General features: G+C 45.5%; 1 long non-coding RNA gene across 1 annotated transcript; it reads right to left on the bottom strand.

The window, feature by feature from the left end:
- Positions 1 to 5,433: 5,433 nt before the first annotated feature.
- LOC135821925 (uncharacterized) lies at positions 5,434 to 8,108 on the bottom strand. The gene is made up of 2 exons (XR_010554420.1): positions 7,650 to 8,108; positions 5,434 to 6,077 (listed from the first exon to the last, which is right to left on the bottom strand). It is a non-coding gene; the product is annotated as an uncharacterized LOC135821925 (long non-coding RNA).
- Positions 8,109 to 17,258: the final 9,150 nt, after the last annotated feature.

Genomic DNA, 17,258 nt, shown 5'->3' on the forward strand with positions numbered 1-17,258 from the left:
TACGATCGCAAACACGTCACATTCCCGCGCTATGCCTTTCTATTTTGGAAATTTGTACCGAAATCAAAACTTCCCGCGGAAAGTCGATGTTTCTCGTACCAAATTTGTACGCGAAAAATCTTTCTGCACCCGATGACGCAAAACCTCCATACGAAACATGGTTCGTATGAAAGCCAGTCCACACGGATTCTTCGTGCCGAAAAATCGTATGGAGCACGTCTGGAAAATATCCATAGCGCCCACACGGATTTTGGCACGGAAAATCGTACCCCGGAACCTCTCTAATGTCTTTCTTGTGCGACGCCTACTGTAGTGCGCCTGACAACAATAAATTTCCCCCAAAAAATAAGTGTATCATGCTGATACGCGGTCCTCACAAGACAAGTCAAGGCAAACTAATTGAGGCTTACCTAATGTCAGACTCTTCTGTCACTGGCATTGGCGGCTTCTGCATGTCGAGATAACCTCGAAGAGCAGTGGTGGGCACAGCCTAATGCAAGGATACGATCTCGTAATCTGCGAGGTCCGCTACGCAAGAAACCTTGGGCCGCCTTGTCGACAGCGACGGCAGCACCCTACCAGCAAAATCATTCCCGCGGGCTGGGCATGGGTATACACTTTTGTCCACGCTCTCACCAGTCGGAGTCCCAAACGAATCGAGATTCTGGTGGCCAAGCTACTCGTCTTCTGTCGCACGCAGCTGCTGAAGTATCTTCTTCCTCAACATTTGTTACACGCGATGGCAGCTCCTCAGCAGAGTATCTGAGCTCCCTGCCCCAACCATACGCGGCGGTGGGCTGTTGGTCGTCTTCACTGGCCTCAGCATCGCTGCCTTCATTGCTGGGGACAGAGGATTGTTCGGAATCGCCCATCTTCCCTTGAAATACCAACTAAAATTAGTGCTTGTAGATTGGCGAAGAGAGACGACTATGCCACAATGACGTAGGCAGCCCGTGATGACGTAGCCAAATGGCCGCATGACGTCAGGGCGCGGCCCCCGTTTTTGCAATTTCAAAGTGAAATATCTCAAGAACGATTCGTCGTAGAGGCTTCGGACCAAGACCATTCCCCTCGGGTTCTACTCTACCATGTAAGGGCGCGTTCAGACTACCGATAAAAAGTGACCGATAGGGAAAGTCGCCAAGGTGATTTGATCACGTGACGTTACTGGCACGTTACCGGTGGGAAAGTTTTACTGCCGCGGCTGATGCGGCAGTAAACTTTTACCGGCAGTAAAAAAGTGCTCAGGCTGCATGCGCGCTGCGAAAAAAAGGGAAAATCCCTTGTCAGTGCCGCGGTGAGAGCTGAAAACTTCACGGTCACGTTAGTTTGTTATCGGTAGTGTGAATGTCCTTCACGGTTTATCGGCATTCACGGTTTGACGGGGTTCACGGTAGTCTGAACGCGCCCTAAACGACCGTCGCAAGAGAAGCATGCAAATCTGCTAATGCACTGGATGTGCACCCACAGATTTTCTCTTTATTTAGAAAAGCGATCCTGTCAGCTTTTCTATTATTGTGTTCACATGGCAAGAAAAACGACACCGCTATGCTACGTAAGTTTCTACGTAAGGTGCTCGGTATTTCACTTAGGCTACGTAAGTCTCTACGTAAGGTGCTCGGTATTAGATCTACCAACGGGTGGTAGCCGCGTGCGGTGCACTTGCACGGCAAACATTGTGTTGCAGTGCAGTCCGTGTTCGAACGTTCGGATGTGCATGCGCGAGGAACTTTCCTTCTTTGGAACTGCTTCTTGTATGAGCTGTTTTGGATATTTCGTCTCCTGGCCTGGCTTTCGTTTCGGCGCTACTGAGACCTCCTTTCGCGGAATATTACTCAATGACAGGTGAGTTGACCAGTTCCCTTTGATTCATTTGCTTGTGTTGACTCTTTCATTTACGAAAAGTGTGCTGATTTTGGGCGGAATGCAATAAAATTAATAATGGAAAAGCTGACAGGATCTCTTTGCTTCCTTCGATTCATTTGCTTATGCTCACCCTTTCATTTACGGAAACGTGTGCTGATTTTATTCGGATTTAGATCCATTTTTATCTCTTTGCCCTTGTCTACAGTGTGCGAAGAACGCGAGTTCACCTTCTGGACGGTAAGGCTTATGTTAGATGTGTTGTCGAAATACATGTACTCATATTCATTGTACATTGGTACGTTACAAGTAAGGCACTGGTCAGTGGCATACTATCGTTGGCAGGTCCCAATCTGGAGGGAAAGGTTCAAGGACCCATTGACCGAGTTTGCAAAATATATTCGCATATCAGGGAAAATCTCCATTGTCGAGAGGATCAGTAACTTGTTTGCTTCATACGAAACAAGCCAATGGGTGCAGTCTCGTGAAGATCTTGTACTTGTATGATTGGATTTGTTTACTCGAGTCTGGGCTGTTTGATTTATTATTTGTGAGTACCGCCGAAATTGCACTGCCCCAAATAAAGTTTCGTGCCGCCAAAGCAAGAATTATGATCCGCAATCTGTTTGTAGTAGGTGTACCTGCAAGAATGTGCTGTACATGTATCGTACTTTCTCTGTTGCTGTTTCAGTTGCCGTCATGTTTCTAAAGAAAGGTTCAGTAGAGAGGTTCTGCAAAACGAAAATTCGAACAAAGTTTCGCGACAGTCCTTGCGAAAGTGTGTACGAATTTTTGCACGAATTTTGCGTTCTGCACATTTTCGTAGTTTGCGCGGGCCAAGTGCACGTACGCCATGACCCGATCTCACGAATTTTCCTACGACAGTTTATTTCGCGTTCCCTGCAAGTTTCGCGTCCAAAGTTGCGAAAGTTCGTGCGAAGTTTCGCACTTCATGACATAGAACGAAAGTTTGTACGCATTTTCGTTTTGCAGAACCTCTCTGGTGACTCATTTGTTTCATATGAGACGAGTCAATGAGTTGGTGTGGCTTAGAATCATCTTTCGCTGTAGAAGAAATCTATTCGTATGTCTATCGGAGAAATAATTGTATTCACTGGTTATAAATAGGTTAAGACAAACTCACAGAATAAATACCATCGGTCCCTTGGTGTTCGTCCTAAAGGGGTTCGACTGGATATCATTCATACTCACCAAAAGATGTGTAAGATTTTATTTTTATGGAGTGCCTTGTTTATCTCTCAGTACCTCCAACCATAGCCTTGCCCCTTTTATCCTCAGGATCAGTGTAGCTGTTGGAAGGAGGTGTCGGACTCAGCAATGTATTTGTTTACATTTTAATACATGTTTATTGTACCTCTTTTGCTGTGTTGTTTTAGAAAATCGTGGACTAACAGTTTGAAGTCATTGAACTACTTCCAAAAGTTGTATCGACATCAACAGGATTACGATTTCAGTGCAATATGATGCAGGATGACCTTATCACGAAAACCATTGATTATAAACCTATAAACACAGAATCAACAAAAACATCTGCGACACGCACCTGGTTACATTTCTCAAATACATGTAAATCTGATCGAGGGTGGGGAGATCTGAAATATCTGAAAGGCAAGACAATTTTATGACAGAGTCATGAAATTCTGCTACAGCAACATGCACAGAATGACCTCCGTATAAAAAATGTATCACCACGGTCCACCACTACGTACTCACATGTTTCCCAGCAGAAGAACATGCATTTTGCCATTTTCTGCAAGAAAAGGCTTGCACATCATGCGTATAATACAGTATTGATCTCTTGATATGATGTGAAGGCCATCATTTAGTTTAAATTTACATATTGATATAGGACATTCTATTCATTGGTGACAGAAAAAACAAAAGAAATTATAGCAATAAAAACTGCTTTATGGCAGTTTTCTAAAAAAAGTTATTGTGTTCTAGTCCATGGACCCCGTCTAAAAAGTAAGAAATTATCGAAATGTGATAGCCGAAAATTCAAATTTCACACAAAACCTCACAATAATCACACACAGAATGAAAAGCTACGTGTTGAAGACCTTTTCCCCTCGTGATCCTCTTTCCTATGCATGTATGACATGCATGTTGCCAATTGTTGGTGCAGTACAAGTTTAGTGTTGAAAGCAGCATTTCAAGTGTTGTGATTATTGTGAGGTTTTGTGTGAAATTTTAATTTTCGGCTATCACATTTCGATAATTTCTTACTTTTTAGACGGGGTCCATGGACTAGAACACAATAACTTTTTTTAGAAAACTGCCATAAAGCAGTTTTTATTGCTATAATACTTATAGCAATGATAGCGGATCTAATAGGGGATTCACACACACGGGAAAACCTGAGGTCACGGGACAAGGTAAAAGTTCAGACCGTCGGGCAACTGAGTGGGGCCGTTCACACGCTTGGTCACTTTTCCCTTGGCCTCATGTCTGACCATGAATTTGTGGCGGGGGAGTACAAAACGTAGTCTGTACTGCATTTTTTGTAGTACATTTAGTACTATGTTTCGCATTCGCAATGCGTGGGTCCATTGTCTGCAATGCGTGCGAGCGCACTGCCTGAAAATGCGGGTTGCGATGCACTCGTACAACTAGGGTTCAGAGTTCTCGCCAAAGACAAGATCTACGCATGTGCGTCGAATAGCCGTGGACTTTTTCCCTTGACAAACGCCCTGAGGCCCACGGCCACGGCTTTGCCAATTTTTTCCCGACAGATTCTTCCTTTCCCCCAGTACCATAGTTTCCATAACAACTTTCCCATAACTGTGGTTTTACCCGTGTGTGTGAATCCCCTATAATAATAAGGGTGCGTTCTTATATTCTCCAGCTTCTAGGAGAAGAAGAAAAAAGAGAAGTCGAAGAAACTGGGATTACTCAAGAACGGGTCTCGAAGAATTCGTAGATATTTTGCACATGTCAAGCAAAATGAAGCACCTAAGGGGCCGCGATCTTGAGTGATGAATGTAGTAATGCACGTGTGCGTATGCGAAAAGGGAAATGCGTGCACTTATGATGAACACGTGGCGTTTAGTCGTAGTTCGCATGCGCTGATCCCAAACCGCGGGAATCTCCAAGTTTCAACCACCTCTGAAGCTTAGAGAGCTTTGGAGAGCCTCCTAAAAGTCGGAGAGGATATAAGAACAGCTGTCGAACTTTTCGGAGAGTCTCCAACTTTTCCGAGAGGATTTAAGAACGCACCCTGATTCTGATTGAAACAGATCAAGACAAGCGCCAGTTAAACTGTCTAATCCACACAACTGGCGAAGCGATGTGAACTGATCCCCAATGCAGACCTGGTCTACACCACACGGAGTACATCGGCCCGGAATAGAATGGCCAAGACAGTTACCTATGCACACCCTACACTTGCACACACACACACCTCAGACCTGCCCATCGCGGAAGCGATGATAGCGAACAGCTATGTTAGACATAGCAACTTGTGCTGGGATTACACCATTCAAGCTTGCAAGGCTGATGAATTAACCGCCACACACGCACATGCACACACACACACACATACAGAGGGCCTTGTGATTCCTGGCATTCAATTCCAAAGACATCCACCAGCTACATTCGTTAGAAACTATACCGAATACACAGCAAGCCTGGAAAACTGACATATCAGAATATCTGACCCAGTAGTCTTGCGGGCAATACATAATCAACATAATCTTTGACCTTAGAAAATCCAAGGAGTGTGAATGTCACCAAAAATAGGAAATCCAGTAAGAAAATAGGAAAAAAGAGAGTGAAGAGCGAAAATATTACCAAGCGTGACACGGCGAGGACAACAGCATTCTCCTGAAACAATTTGGAAGATCATGAACCGGCCTGCTAAACTACATGATTGTAGTGGTAGCATTTCACCAACAGTCTACAAGTACTGCACCTGTGAGCAGGCTATTCACTCACCGGGCATAATTGCGCTGTCAACATTTACAACATCATGGAAGAGATGATGGCGGCAGCAAGAAGAGGCAACGAGGCGACCACTGAAGCAGCGGGGCTGTCGTACTTGTTGTTGCAGTTGGCAGTTTTGCAGCAGGTCACACACTTCTGGTTGGTGGTAGCACTGTTGCACTGTTCTTTGTTGTCCTCGCTGTGGCATTCTGATAGTTGGGCAGTGGTGGCGCAGCCTAGGGTGATAGAAGCCTTGCCAACAGACTTGATACCTACAACATTGCAGAGCAAGTATTCCAACAGGCGCGTGCACACACACACACACATTTGCGACCTTCCAGGAAATAGTGGCACGGGTCTCCCCAGGAGAGGGGAGAGATAATCAAAAATAAATCTTGGAAAAATGACTCAGTTGGCTGTTGAACCATCCACCAGCCCCAGCCCCCCCCCCCCCCCCCGAAATCCCCCAACTCTGGCTGGACTTGGAAATAATCCTATTCGTGGGCTTACTCCGTCACATTATGCTTGAGCACAAGGTACAGAACAAGTAGTAATGGCAACTAGGTATCTGTTCCAGGATCCAACTGCATTTAACCCTGCCCCCAGTGAAGGTATAATTATATACCTGCTACAGTACTAATATTAGAGAGACATGCCCATCGCTGGAGCGATGATAGCGAACAGCTATGTTAGATATAGCAACTTGTGCTGGGATTACACCATTCAACAGCTTGAAAAGCTGATGAATTGACCGCCACTAATTTTTAGCCTGGTATCCACCACACAGCTGATTGAAGTGACTTTTTGTGGTCAGTGAATCCACATGCACACACACACACACACAAACATCATGCTGTGTTCACAGGAGAGTTTAAAAAAACGTGGATTGAGTTCGACCCTGATTGAGTTTCAACCGCTATGTAGACAGACCGACTGGAGCATGGTGGAGGGGGTTGAAATCAAGAACACGTGCGTTTACATGTACGATACTTTCGGGCATATTTCGCACCAGAATAATTTACGCAGCATTGCAGATGCTACATGATCGCCAAAGTACTGCATAAGTAAAGTGGTTCGTTTGGAATAACTTTCGCTATATTCGTTGTTAGGGGGCATGAGATAACTAAAGTCTGTACCAAACTAAATTTTTCCTGGAACGTTCGGGGTGACAGACCTCGACCAAAAACGAAATTTAGTACGTAAGGCGAGGCCAAAATAAAATCGAGGTTCCCGGGCAGGACCCATGTGAAAGTGGTGCGGGCGGGCGCTTATTTATGTTTCATTTTTCCGTTGTATGTATGCATGGTGTGCCGAACTCTCTTTTTACAGTATTCTCTGGTAATTCTTATTTAATTTTTTTACAGGCAACAGGTAAGCGGTTTACCCGTACTGTTTTTTTGTATTTCCGGCCAACGACGGCCTGAGTCGTACATCAGGGAGTCGTTCAAGTCCGGGTTTGTGGTCATTGGCTACCCCAGCCATGTATTGCTTGGAATAAAAAAAACTAATTAAAGTTAACAAGCGTCTCGGAGACAACAGTTTTTTGATATAGCCACAAGGAGGACTAAGTGTACTCTAAGCATTTCCTACGTCGACATGTACATGTACCGGTATGTATACGATGATCGCAAGGCACACAACGAAAGGGAAAGAGAGGATTTGTTCAGAACTGTTTTCTTGTTACATTGATCAGTGAATCTTCGTAACAATGGAATGGGGACTACTTGAAACTAATCTTATATGGACAAGTAAAAGTTCTAGATCATTTTTACGAATTTGGTTGTGCGCAGCCTTTACTTCATATTCTTCGAAAAGAGGGGCACTGCAGGAACAAATCGTCTTACCAGTGTACTGGACGATGGAGATGCAAGTGGTGCTGCCGTTACAAGTCTGCATTGTGCCTTTGCACGTAGGGTTGGTCAGAATGCCAACAGACACAGCGGTGCAAGACGCCATCCGACAGGAGAAGCTGGACGCGGTAGTACTGGTGTTGGTAGAGACCGTCGTATTATTAGGTTCGGTAGACGATACAGGAGCTGTTGTTCCTGCTTGCTGTGCAGGAGCCGTTGTTCCTGCTTGCGGTGGAGGAGCCGTTGGTCCTGCTTGTCCTGCCACGAACGATCCAGTCAAGCCGAGTAGGGCGAGACAGAAAAGAACACGAAAGGTCGACATGATGAGGTAGAAGGGGTCGTTTAGCTAGACCACCACAACAACAACAATAACAAGAATGTCTTCACTTCCTTCGTTTTCGTGGAATTGTGCATTCTGAACTAACTGTACGCATGCGTGTCTTACTGGAATGGTGGGCTGTAGCAGCATGCAGGGAGTAGTATTGTACTATACTGCTCCCTGCTTCTTTCTGACCCCGAGTACCCAAAAAGGTTCTACGGTATATTCTTACAGGTTCAACCCGCGACCTTCACCGTACCGAATTGCTGTGCTTGCATTTTTCTTGTATCCTTTTTCACTCGTTCCCTTGCGTCGCGTTCCCAAAACGTAGCTAGCGTAGAGCATGCAGAACCTCCCTAATAACAAGAGTACATGTATACAGTACGACGTACTCTTGCTAATAATAATAATGATAATAAGGCCACACTGAAGAAGGTCTGTGGTTCGACTCACCCGACCGACCGTACATTTTTCAGCCCGACCGTAACTTTTTTTCGGCGGGCTGTCGTGTGACTGACGTACTCTACGTGGAACACGTCCACGTCTACGTGCTGTGCAGCGTGAGTCTGCGGACGCAGGCGGCTCCTTTTGGACTTGTAGTCGTACAACTCACTGCAGTGCAGTGAGTTGTACGACTGGTGCCTTGTGCTGGTAGTAGAGTCTACTCGATACGACCACCGGCAGACTGGCGAGACTTATTTTGAAGTGACCGTCCGGTTGAGAGTGATTGCCTCGTTCCAGATTAAGGACGGCCTTCTGTTTTGGGATGAAGGACAGACGAGATTGCACTTTCCTCGTGTATTGGGAACGATATTTCACCTGTACCGGTAAGTTGCTGCTCCATGTGTGCAAGCACAGGAAGCGTCGATGGAAAAAGCCCATGTATTCGTGCACGCCGACACCAAACTAGCAATACATGTACCGGTACATTGTACAATTTGTACTTCGAAGTAGTTCCCGAACTTACTTTCAACTCGCATCGTTCTTCATTTGCTTGATGATTTGGACAGTCAGAGTCACCGCTTGAAGTTATTCTCTTCTCGTTCCAGAGTTACACAATGTTTCAAAGTATTAGCCAGTGATCCCTTTATACAACATGTATGGCATAACACTGCGTAATAATGCCGATGTACTGGGTGTCTAAAGGCAGTACAGTGTATTTACATGTACTAAAAATTATTGCATGTCACGTGAGGGTTGCCTGTACTACAGCCAATGAGCGCTCTTGCTCAGCGGTCTGTATTTCTCGGTATTGCCCGGCAAGTTATTGCCCGCTCAGTTACATGTACGCGCATGCGGACTGTCATTCTTGTACTTTGTGGTTCGTGATCAGATCAAGTGTCTACTGTTCGGAGTTTCAAATTTGAAACACAAAACAGCAACTAACTTGATCTGACTACAAACTACAAAGCACGAGAATGACAGACCACACGCGCGCGCATGTAACTGAGCTGACAATAACTTACTTGTTCCAGCCACCTGAACCAGCCGCCTCAGCAGGTGAATGCAACCTTGACATCGATATCGATGCGTTGGTGAGCAGCCGACGAATTTACTTGACGAACTGAATGCGTTTGAGACGAAGTTGTGGAGCCCATCCCAGTTTCAGTTCCTGTTCCAGGACTTCCTACACTCAGTGCTCAATCACGAACAACAACACCATCGATATCGTAAAGAAATAGAGAATTTCAAAACCACAAACGACGTTTACCACTGAACAAGTGTGTCGGGAGACTGAGAAAGTCGGAAAGGTTTCTCTCCATTTTCTGGAATGTTTGGGTCAAGCATGCAATAAATGATTTACTGCGCCTCGTACGCACTCGTACACGGGCAATACCGGCTTGATACATGACCTCACGGCTGGCGCCGTTCGGTCATGTATCAGCCGGCTCGTATTGCCCTTGTACTCGTTTGTACTCGTGCAGTAAATCATACATATATTTAAAAAAAACCCGCCCGCCCGCCCGTAAAAAAAATGTCCATGTTAGTCGAACCACACACCTTCTTTAGTTTGGCCTAAGTGGTGACAGTCAATTTTTTCTTCAGACTTTTCCCGTTTGTCTCTTTCCCTCAAACCAGCTACTATTTTATGACTTGGGGCTCCCCGCGTGCTAGTTTGTACGTGAAGTGTGTGGGTAACAGTGAGGGCTGCGTCCCACCCGCCTGTGTGGATTCACAGGAAGTGTGAGTTATGAAGTCTGAGGAAAATGTTGAACGGCCTCTGCTGGGATGACGACTACACCATAGCTCAGTGGTTAGAGCATCGCTGGCTACAAGCGAGGGTCCCTGGTTCGAGTCCTGGTGGTGACAGTCAATTTTTTCTTCAGACTTTTCCCGTTTGTCTCTTTCCCTCAAACCAGTTACTATTTTATGACTTGGGGCTCCCCGCGTGCTAGTTTGTACGTGAAGTGTGTGGGTTACAGTGAGGGCTGCGTCCCACCCGCCTGTGTGGATTCACAGGAAGTGTGAGTTATGAAGTCTGAGGAAAATGTTGAACGGCCTCTGCTGGGATGACGACTGCACCATAGCTCAGTGGTTAGAGCATCGCTGGCTACAAGCGAGGGTCCCTGGTTCGAGTCCTGGTGGTGACAGTCAATTTTTTCTTCAGACTTTTCCCGTTTGTCTCTTTCCCTCAAACCAATAATAATAATAATAATAATAATAATAATAATCAACGCAATAAATAGAGTAAGCTGCGCACTCAGTACAAACACCATAAGCAAAACTTGTTTTCATGTAAATAAAGAAGCTTGTTCCTAAACGTTTTCGTCGCCATCTCATCAGAGGATTACTGGCAAATCAACAATAGCTCTTAACTCAATATATATACGCACAATGCAAGTAATAATTTAGACCCTAACTAGCGCGATAAAATGAGAGCTGAAAGAAACATTACACCATTCAACGATATCAGGTGACAACAGATGCGATAAATTCACCACTAGAAAGTTACCATGCAACCACAAACGAGAACTACTGATCTAAATTCACAAACAATTTCAACGTAAACAAATTCTTTTTCTGCCTACACAACATCGGCTTGGTGGTGAAAATGTAGATAGACTCCAATACACGCAAATACCTTTGACTACTTGAAGTACGTGAACGAGACCAAACAGAAAAGCAATCATCAGCATAACTAGAACGACAATCACTATTCTGAACAAGATGGTTGGCAACAGAAGATTCATACACCCTAACAACGCTACTAGAACCAGTACATACTTTGGAATTACGTGACAATGAAACCGACCTGACATTCCTTGCCGCTACTGCCAATCCAGACGAGGCCGATGTAGATGTCAGTACCAAAGGCACGTCCGTTACTGGCACTGCCTGCTGCGATGATGCTCCCTTTGACGTTCCAATGACTGTTGATGTTGATGAAGAGGAGGAGGGAGATGAGGAAGACGCTGACGACGACGATGACGACAACGACGGAGACGATAAAGACTCTGCTAACCTCGCCCTAGAGCGAGTCACTGGTCCCGCAGACACACCATCCGGTGGTTTCTTCGGTGGCCGGCCACGCTTTTTGCCACCGGAGGTGGAAACACCGGATGACGGTACCAAGGAAGTCAAAGAAGACGAAACCGCAGATACCAACGATGATGACGGGATAGAAGGAAGAGACGATAAAGACGAAGGCAATGACGAACAAGCCGATGACGACGAAGAAGACAACGACACCCCAGTTGGTTCCGTCCCCAGCGAGGGTGCACCTCCAGTCGCAGTACCAATTATAGCAATAAAAACTGCTTTATGGCAGTTTTCTAAAAAAAGTTATTGTGTTCTTGTCCATGGACCCCGTCTAAAAAGTAAGAAATTAACGAAATGTGATACAGTAGAGTCGCGCGCCCAAGAACGTTGTTTCTAAAGGGTTAGCCTGGGACGTTCTTATTTTTCAGCAATCTGGCTGCGTTCTTATAGCACGTTCTTAGAAATAGTCCGTACTGGATCATCTGTATCCCACAAGATGCAAGAAAAAAAAACACCGACGTTCTTAGCTTTAGGCTGTGGCGTTCTTAGTATTTCAGGCTAGACGTTCTTGGGCTCCACGTTCTTCAGCGCGCGACTCTACTGTAGCTGAAAATTAAAATTTCACACAAAACCTCACAATAATCACAACACTTGAAATGCTGCTTTCAACACTAAACTTGTACTGCACCAACAATTGGCAACATGCATGCATAGGAAAGAGGATCACGAGGGGAAAAGGTCTTCTGCATGTAGCTTTTCATTCTGTGTGTGATTATTGTGATGTTTTGTGTGAAATTTTAATTTTCAGCTATCACATTTCGTTAATTTCTTACTTTTTAGACGGGGTCCATGGACAAGAACACAATAACCTTTTTTAGAAAACTGCCATAAAGCAGTTTTTATTGCTATAATTTCTTTTGTTTTTCTGTCACCAATCAATGTAATGCCCTATATCAATATGTAAATGATGGCCTTCACATCATATCAATACCATTATTATAGTTATACGCATTGATGTGCAAGCCTTTTCTTGCAGAAAATGGCACTAGCATGATGCATGTTCTTCTGCGGGACAACATGTGAGCAGTGGTGGTGATACTTTTCTTATACGGAGGTCATTCTGTGCATCTTGCTGTTGCAGAATTTCATGACTGTCATAAAATTGTCTTGCCTTTCAGATATTTCAGATTTCTCCACCCTCAATCAGATGTATTTGAGAAATGTAGCCACGCGCCATGTGCGTGTCGCAGATGTTTTTGTTGATTCTGTGTTTATAGTCATGGGTTATCGTGATAAGGTCATCCAGCATCATATTGAAACTGAAATCGTAATCCTGTTGATATCGATACAACTTTTGGAAGTAGTTCAATGACTTCAAACTGTTAGTCCACGATTGTCTAAAACAACACAGCAAAAGAGGAACAATAAACATGTATTAAAATGTAAACGAATAATTGCTGAGTCCAAAGCCTCGTTCCAACAACTACACTGATCCTGAGGAGAAAAGGGGCGAGGCTATGGTTGGAGGTACTGAGAGATAAACAAGGCACTCCACAATAATAAAATCTTACACATCTTTTGGTGAGTATGAATGATATCCAGTCGAACCTCTTTAGGACGAACACCAAGGGACCGATGGTATTTATTCTGTGAGCTTAACCTATTTTATAACCAGAGAATACAATTATTATATCTCCAATAGACATACGAATAGATTTCTTCTACAGCGAAAGATTCTAAGCCACGCCGACTCATTGACTCGTCTCGTATGAAACAATTGAGTCACAAGAGAGATTCTGCAAAACGAAAATGCGTACAAACTTTCGCTCTACATCATGAAGTGCGAAACTTACTTCGCACCTTTGGACGCGAAATGAACTGTCGTAGGAAATTTCGTGAGATCGGGTCATGGCGTACGTGCACTTGGCCCGCGCAAACTACGAAAATGTGCAGAACGCAAAGTTCGTGCAAAAATTCGCACACACTTTCGCGAAACTTCGTTCGAATTTTCGTTTTATAGAACCTCTCTACTGAACCTTTCTTTAGCAACATGACGGCAGCTGAAACAGCAACAGAGAAAGTACGATACATGTACTCCACATTCTTACAGGTACTACAAACAGATTGCAGATCGTAATTCTTGCTTTGGCGGCACGAAACTTTATTTGGGGCAGTGCAATCTCGGCGGTACTCACAAATCAAACAGCCCAGACTTGAGTAGTAAACAAATCCAATCATACAAGTACGAGATTTTCACGAGACGAGACTGCACCCATTGGCTTGTTTCGTATGAAACAAACAAGTTACTGAACCTCTCCACAATAGAGATTTCTCCTGATATGCGAATTTATTTTGCAAACTCGGTCAATTGGTACTTGAACCTTTCCCTCCAGATTGGTAACTGCCAACGATAGTCACATGATGCCACTGACCAGTGCCTTACTTGTAACGTACCAATGTACAATGAATTATGAGTATTTCGACAACACATCTAACATAAGCCTTACCGTCAAGAAGTTGAACTCGCGTTCTTCGCACACTGTAGACAAGGGCAAAGAGATAAAAATGGATCTAAATCCGAATAAAATCAGCACACGTTTCCGTAAATGAAAGGTGAACATAAGCAAATGAATCGAAGGAAACCGGTCAACTTAGAGATCACCTGTCATCGAGTATTCCGTAAAAGGAGGTCTCGCAGCTCGGCAGCAGAAAAGGAAAATTTAGAAAAGAGATCCTGTCAACTTTTCCATTATTTATTGCATTCCGCCCCAAAATCAGCACACTTTTCCTGAATGAAAGAGTCAACATAAGCAAATGAATCAAAGGCAACTGGTCAACTCACCTGTCATTGAGTAATATTCCGCGAAAGAAGGTCTCAGCAGCGCCGAAACGAAATAAGCCAGGCCATGAGACGAAATATCCGAAACAGCTTATGCAAGAAGCAGTTCCAAAGAAGGAAGTTCCTCGCGCATGCACATCCGAACACGGATCCGCGGACTGCATGCATGCACTGAACACAATGTCTGCCGTGCACGTGCACAGCACACGGCTACCACGCGTTGGTACTGTAAAAGCAGAAATTTTCGGTGGTGTTTTATTTTCGGTAACTTCGGTGCCGACAATTAATTATTTTTACCGATAATAAAACGCACCGAAAATTTCGTTACAACCGATACTGTATACATGTAGTACAGGTCGTCCCTCGTTAATACATAATCTCTGGGACTTGACAAATGTTATGTATTAACGGGGTTTATGTACTAAACGAAAGTGTACATAACTTGCTTGTATACCAGAATTTTTCACTTTTTTCAACTTTTCTGAGTGTTTCTTGCTGCCATGACTAGGCCGCGAGATATTCTTGATTCCCTCGATATAACATAAAAATTATGTTATAACGGTCACAGTCAGCGAAGATTCTACAGTTTACATGATACATGCCCAGCGGCGCCTGTACAGTCACTCGAAAAAACAAGAGCTTTGTCGGTTTGTGATGTGCGCTCTGATTTCTGAGCTAATTGCGTCCACAAGTCGAAACTAGAACACGATGTGCGTCCACTGGAAAGCCAAAAGACCAACAAATTATGTACTATTGAGGTAGGTGGCATGCGGGTACGGAGAAATGTTATGTACTAACGGGGTTTATGTACTAACGAATTATGTACTAACCGACAAAATTTGTATGGAAGTGACCACGTTTCGTCCGGGACTTGAGATTTCTTATGTACTAACGGGGTTTATGTACTAACCGGACTCGTATTAACGGGGGACGACCTGTACTAGTACACTTATCTGGAGAACGGGTTTTACCGAAAATTTCCCTCTACCGAACCGCCGATTGTGGAGAATACCGAAAATATTACACCACCGAAAATTTCTGCTTTTACAGTAGATCTAATATATACCGAGCACCTTACGTAGAGACTTACGTAGCCTAAGTGAAATACCGAGCACCTTACGTAGAAACTTACGTAGCATAGCGATGTCGTTTTTTCTGCCATGTGAACACAATAATAGAAAAGCTGACAGGATCGCTTTTCTAAATTACGACCGCTTTACCAACTGCCAAGCCTCTTATACGGGCAAAATAAACACAATTACGAGTGCAACCTCAACAGCACCGGCAGAAAAACGAGCAAAAAATGGCTGTGAAGACAGTCGAGAGAGCAAAAAATTAATGGCTGTGAAAACAGTCGAGAGAGCAAAAAAAGGCTGAGAGCAAAAATGGCTGTGAAAACAGTCTAGTACGGAGCCTCGGGAGGGAGCTTTAACCGATGCTGCTCATGGCAACCGCAAATCGGGCCGAGTCATTTGCATCTGAGGGCACGCGGTGCCGATGGCCTCGCAGACTGGCAACAGCCGCACGGATGAGGGCAAAGCTGAGCTTAGGCTGTGTTTACATGAGAAGTTTCAACCCGGGTCGAGTTCAGCCCGGGTTGAAAGTCTGTACGACAGACAAAAGAGGTGAGCGTTTACATGAAGACAGTTGACCCGGGTCAAATACTGATATGCCGCCAAAAGTCCACTTCTACAGTCCTGCATGGTCACGTGAATCCGTTCGCGCGAAATTTGCATCTGCAGTGCTGTTCAAACCTGGCGCGAGATACGCACAGAAGTACGTTTGTACGATTTTCTTGACCCGGGTTGGTTTCAACCCTCCCCTTGGGGGGAGGGTTGAAATCAACCCGGGGCGAAATTTCAACCCGGGTCAAGCGCAATGCGTCATGTAAACGCGCCATTCACTTTGTGCACATGGCGGGTTGAAATCTGACCCGGGTCGAACTCAACCCGGGTTGAAACGCCTCATGTAAACACAGCCTTACATCGGATGTAGGACATTGTGGCAGCGTACGGCTCCTGCTTCTTGTCGGCGAGCATCTATGCCAGCCGAGCATAGAGTGCTGTCGCAGCTTTGCCATACCCTCCAGTGCAGGACAAGACAACTGGTGAGAAGGAGGCGTGCTCGACGTTGGTGATCCGTTCCTCGTAGCGGCGACGCTTCTCCTGCTCATGTCGCTTGTACACAGCGGGCAAGGCAAACTTGGCGTTGGTGGGGGCGTGGGGGTTGAAAACCCGGACATCAAAGTACGAACGCTCGTACCGACCTCCCCAGACTCCACTGGCACCGATGTCTAGGCGGGCGTTGTCTTCAGTTGAAGCTGACCGTAGCGTCATCCTCTCACCTGTCAGCGGCTCTAGCAGCGGTTCCACCACAACTTGGTGCGCAACTTCCTTCATGATGGATGCTGTGAGGTCGCGTACCTCGTTGTGGCGGAGGCTAGGGTAGCTGCCGGTTGAGCAGGAGAGAGCATGGGCCACGGTGAATGATTTACCACAGCTGCAAGCAAAGGGCAAACGCTTCAGAGGCCAGCCATATCGCAATGAAACCGCATCGTGAAATGCGCCCTTCGATAGCGTGAAGCCAAACATCTTCAGTGGTTTGCATGTCAGCCACGACGAGGCACCCTTCTCCGCCGCCAGCTCCCTGGACCGCTTTAAGTCCGAAGCGATGCTCTCTTCCACAGCGACTAGGGTCTCCTTCTCCCTTACGGAGTGGATCCTGCGCACCTTCGCCTTCTCTGCCTTCATGGTGTGGTGAACATCACCTAGGCCCGTGTTTTGCACGATGATCCGCTCCACCAATGGCTGCGTGATGGTCCTGGAGTCATCCAACTGGCTGGCGAGATCGCACGGGTTGATTAGACCCATGCCCCCTAGGCGACAAGGCAGAGCGAGGAGAGTGCGGGTGGTCTGATCAGGAGCGGGGTGTCCTGTGAGCGCCGGGATAAACTCGCCGTGGATAA

This window comes from Sycon ciliatum, chromosome 7, assembly GCF_964019385.1.
Source record: "Sycon ciliatum chromosome 7, ocSycCili1.1, whole genome shotgun sequence".
Lineage (NCBI taxonomy): Eukaryota > Metazoa > Porifera > Calcarea > Leucosolenida > Sycettidae > Sycon > Sycon ciliatum.